The sequence below is a fragment of the Mandrillus leucophaeus genome, unplaced genomic scaffold, assembly GCF_000951045.1.
Source record: "Mandrillus leucophaeus isolate KB7577 unplaced genomic scaffold, Mleu.le_1.0 Scaffold727, whole genome shotgun sequence".
NCBI lineage: Eukaryota > Metazoa > Chordata > Mammalia > Primates > Cercopithecidae > Mandrillus > Mandrillus leucophaeus.
Genome location: NW_012107886.1, coordinates 852678 through 858328, shown reverse-complemented (window position 1 = coordinate 858328; position 5651 = coordinate 852678).

Sequence of the window (5651 nt, the reverse complement as noted above, 5' to 3'; positions counted from 1 at the left end):
AAAAAATCAAATATGAACAGATCTAACAAAAGATGTGTAAGACCTCTCCACAGAAAACTACAAATATTGCTGAAAGAAATGATGATGACATAAAAAAATGGAAAGCTATACCATATTCATAGATAAGAAGGCATAATATTGTTTAAATGTTCATTTTTCCTAAGTTGATCTCTAGATATGATGCAATTCCCATAGAAATCCTAGCAGGCTTCTTTGAAGAAAGAAAAAACTCAATCTAAAAGTTATATGGTAATGCAAAGAACCTAAAATAGCCAAAGCAATCTTTTTTTTTTTTTTTTTTTGATATGGTCTTGCTCATGCTGGAGTGCAGTGGCGCGATCTTGGCTCACTGCAGCCTCCACCTCCTGGATTCAAGTGATTCTCCTGCCTTAGCCTCCTGAATAGCTGGGATTACAGGTGCTCACCACCATGACCGACTAATTTTTGTATGTTTAGTAGAGACTGGGTTTTACTATGTTGGCCAGGCTGGTCTCAAACTCCTGACCTCATGTGATCTGCCCACCTCAGCCTCCCAAAGAGCTGGCATTACAGGCGTGAGCCACTGTGCCCGGCCAAGACAATCTTTAAAAAGAACAAAGTTGGAAGATTTACACCATCCAATTTCAAGATTTCTGTAAAGCTCCAGTATCAAGAAAGTGTGGTATTGTTGAAACCTAGACAAACAGACCAATGGAACAAAACAGAACGTATATAAATAGAACCACATGCATATGGTTGATTGATTTTCAACAAAGTGGTGAAGTCAATCCGATTGGGAAGGGAAAGTCTCGTTAAGCGTTGCTGGAACATAAAACTGAATCTTGACTCTTCTTTCACTCCATAAGCAAAAAATTATTTCGAGACAGATCACAGACCTCAGTACAAAAATCTTATCTATAAAGTTTCCAGAGAAAAATATAATATCTTTCTGACTTGAGTCATGCAAAATTTTTTTGATAAAGACCCACACACAAGCTGTAAAAGAAAATACTGATAAACTGGACTCTATCAAAACTAAAAATTCTACTCATAAAGGACATCATTAATAAAATCATGTTTTGACAAAGCTCTTGTAATTCGAATATATAAGGAACTCCTAAAAGTCAACAATATAATGGCAAGGTTGCAGGATACAAGGTCAATATAGAAAATTGGATTGTATTTCTATATACAATTATAAAGGCAAGTAATTCAATTTAAAAACTAAGTAAAAGATGTGGACAAATACTTCAGAAAATAAGATATACCAATGGCCAATAAGCATATGAAAAAGTGCTCAACTTCATTAGTTATCAGGGAAATGCAAATTAAAATGACAATAAAATATTATTTCATACCCATTAGAATGGCTAAAATTTAAAAATCTGTCTACCCTAAATGTTAGTGAGGATGTGGAGCCCCTGGAATTCTCATACACTGTTGGTGGTATTGTAAAATGGTAACACCTCTTTAGAGATCTGTTTGGCAATTTATAATAAAGTTCACATATACTTAATCTGTGACCCAAGAATTCCACTCCTAATATGTATCCAACATAAATGAGAACATACGTTCACAAAAAATCTTGTACATGAATGTTGATAGCAGCTTCATTCATAACAGCCCCATACTGGAAGCAACCTGACTATCCATTAACACGGAACTAGATAAACTGTGCTATCTGTGTACAATGAAATACACTCAGCAATAAAAAAAAGGACAAAATTCTAATACACGTGACAATATGGCAGGATCTCAAAACTATATTGACAGAAACTTTACTCTGAAGAGTACATTCATTCATGTGAATCTCCATAGTGGACAAAGTTAATCTATAGTGATAGAAATCAGAAAGTAATTGTGGGGGTTGGGGGATTGATTGGAAAAAGATACAAAGAAACTTTCTGGGGTGATAAAAAATGTTCTGTATCTTGTGTGGGGCAGTGGCTACACAGGTTGTACATTTACCAAAAATCATGCACCAAACATTTAAGATCTGTATTTTATGTTCACCTCTCAATTAAAGAATTAAACGCCGTTATTTTTTAAAAGAGTAGAAAATGAGAAGGGTAATTATAAATAGGGAACAAAGGTAGGAACTAACAGATATTTTCCTGAATGGAGACCTCTACACCATTAAGTCCAAACAGGATCAGCAATTTTATTTAACACTTTTATAAGTGATTTGGAAGATCTTCAAGTGTGTAGATGCCACTGATCTGTTTCCGGTGGGGCCAAGCCAAAAATACAACACTGTCTCTAGAGTAAGGCAAGTTTTTATTTTTTATTTATTTTGAGATGGAGTCTCACCCTGTCACCCAGGCTGGAGTACAGTGGCGTGATCTCGCCTCACTGCAACCTTTGCCTGCTGGGTTCAAGTGATTCTCCTGCCTTAGTCTCCTGAGTAGCTGGGACTACAGGCGTGCACCACCATGCCCAGCTAATTTTTTAATTTTTTTAGTAGAGATGGGGCTTTACCATATTTGCTAGGCTGGTCTTGAACTCCTGACCTCATGATCCACCTGACTTGGCCTCCCAAAGTGCTAGGATTACAGGCGTGAGCCACTGTGCCCCGGAGGCAAATTTTTAAATTTCAGGTCATGATCCATTGGCAGGTGGTGAGATCAACTTAGTAAGTCAAGACGTGAATATTTTTCTTTTAATAAAACAGATGAGACTAAACTAGAAAATATCAGAATGCATGTAATAAGAGTGAAATATTGTTCTGTGAAATTTTTGTCTGAAATGCATTGGATTTTTTTTTTTTTTTTTTTTGAGACAGAGTTTTGCTCTTGTTGCCCAGGCTGGAGTGCAATGGTGTGATCTCCGCTCACTCACCACAACCTCTGCCTCCTGGGTTCAAGCAATTCTCCTGTCTCAGCCTCCTGAGTAGCTGGGACTGCAGGCGCCCGCCACTGTGTCTGGCTAATTTATGGTATTTTTAGTAAACTCGGGTTTCACCCTGTTGGCCAGGCTGGTCTCGAACTCCTGACCTCAGATGATCCGCCCGCCTTGGCCTCCCAAAGTTCTGGGATGACAGGCATGAGCCACCACACTCGGCCTGATTGACTTCTTTCTAAGTGGCTTAATTTTTTTTGTTTTTTTTCTTTTTTAAGAGAGCAATGGTTACTCAGGAGTATAGGAGAGAGAGTAGTGGTCACTTATTGCTATAGCCCAACCAAGCCTTGGCTGCCCTATGCTTAAATATACTTAAGATGTGTGTAAAGACACACGTGTGTGTATTGAGACATGATGTAAAATGCATTTCTTACTGTGAGTTGAGATAAAAATTTTTGAGGTTTCATAAGCAGGTAAAAAGTGGTATCTGAGCAAGCAAGTTGTGGGGATGAATAGGGGAGCTTGGAGCTCTAAATTCTAGCACAGGAAGGGCCCAGGAGTTACTATAGATAGTAAGAGTATAGACTCATTCAGCACACAGTGTAAGGCCACCAAGAAGCTGAGTCCCAATAGGAAAGAAAAGAAAGATCCCATCTTTCTCTTGTACAAAATTATGTTCTTTCCCCACTTAGAAGAGACAAAACAGCAGGGATGGCTACAAAATGGCAGGATTACCCAGTCAGTGCAGCTGCTCAGTGCCACACTGCACTACTCCAGAGGGTGCTCTCACACAGACTGCAATGTGAGTAGCTCCCCCTGGAGTTGAGCGGTGCACAACCCAAACAACCCTACCAGGCAACCATAAGTATAGTGATTAAGAGCACAAGCTTTGGAGTCCAACAAACCGGGGGGCTTGTCTCAGACTGAATCCCAGACTATATAACCTGGGGCAGGTTATTTAGCCTCCTTGAACCTCAGTTTTCCAAACAGAATATGTTATACATCCCTAGGCTCTATTTCAGTGTCTGGCATTGAATAACAATAAATACGTGTTAAATGAATTGAGCTAATACTAGTACCTGCCTATAAGGTGGTGGTGAAGAGCAAAGAAATTGACATATGAAAGGTTTTTAATATCTACAAAAGATGACAGGCTGAAATAGTAACATTCTCCAGGATGGAAAGATACATGCCAGGTAGGAATTGTTTGTTCAAATTGCTATTTTTTAAAAGCCATAAGCTATGGAGAGAACAACAGATTTTTTTTTTTAATCCGGATACGGTGGAACTCTGGTAGGATGTGAACAGTTCTTGAAGCTTGAGAATACATTTGGAACAAATAAAAAGTAGGAAATGCATACATATTATTTACAGTTGTAGGGCAGGTAGGGGCAAAATGTGTTGATAAACTCAAAGAATTTTAAGAATGATATTGTCATGAGCCATGAGCCATGGAAGCTGCAGGGTTTGGGCTCACTCCTGCCATCGGGTGAGGGGTGTCAGCGGAAGGGGGTGTGTGTCCTTTCCTCTCCCAGTGTTTGTTTCCTAGTGGAACCGTGGTTTTGACGCAGTCATGACAACTCTTCATCCTTATTAAAGTCACACAATGAAGCAGGTCGCCCAAGATTGAAAGCACGTTTCCAGGGCGGACTCCGGTTCCTGCCTTTGGCCAGCAAAAGTACATTCTGGCAGGGAGGGATCTCTGAGCCCCGAAGTGAGGTCATGCCAGTTAGCAGTTAGAAAAGGAGGCATTTCTCACACTTGCTAATGAGTTTGACGCTTGTGAAATATAAACAGGAAGTGGGAGCTCTCCAAGGCGACCTGAAGGAAATACACTCCCAGTTTGGTCAACTTGTGAATGCCAGTTCTCTAGGTCGTCAAGGACACTGCCAGTTAAGACTGACTCCCTAACTGCACCCGAGGCTACTCTTCACCCAGTCTCAGCAGTGACCCCATTTTTTTTTTTTTCAATCCTTCCCACTGCCAGGTCACTCAGCAGCGCGGTGACTGACCCAAAGCGCAGTGGGAAAGGCTTACAGTCATCTCTCAACTCCCCGAACTTGCAGGGCAGGGGAGCGCAGAGGTCAGTGAAATCCCCAGCCAGGCCTTATTTTAGTCATGAGTTTCCACTGGCTCCCTCCTCTGACTGTATCAGCGCTGCTCACAACGCGGGATTGGAGTTTCAGCTGTTTGCCCTGCTCCAGGCTGAGTGAGAAGGTCACAGAGCCCGGACTTTTCCGGGGGAGGTGGGTGGGGCCCTCCGGCAGCCTAAGTGAGATTGCAGAGATCTGGGGCCGTTGGAGGAGGTCTTTCCGCCCCTGGCTCGGGACTTTGGGTTAGCTTCTCCCCCGCTTCTCTACCTAGGCATCTTGGTTAGAATTGAATTAAATTAAAAACACAAAGCAACACAAGTTCTCATTTTTTTTTCCCTCTGTCAGCCAGTGGCCTCGATACAATTTTCCCAGGGCTGCCTTTCCTTTATTGCTCAATTTATCCTCTTCCTAGAGGTTCTGTAAGTTCAAGGGCAGGATCCGTGTCGGATTCATCAACAAGCACAGCGCCTAGCACAGAGTAGGGGGCTCAACAAATATGTGTCGACTGCATGATTGCTAAGATTTCACTGTGTAACAGGCGGTTTTATTTCTTGTCTCTCTCATCCCTCCTGCCCTGGGTGCAGACCGCAAACAGCGCCGCCGAAGTTCTCAACAGGCAGGGAGAGGGCCGATCCGGGTTGGCACACCACGTCCCCGGGGTCTCAGTTCCTGGGTCAACCCAGAGGGGCTCGCGGTCCGCGGCGCTGCGACCTGAGCCCCGGCCACGTGAAGCGTCACGCC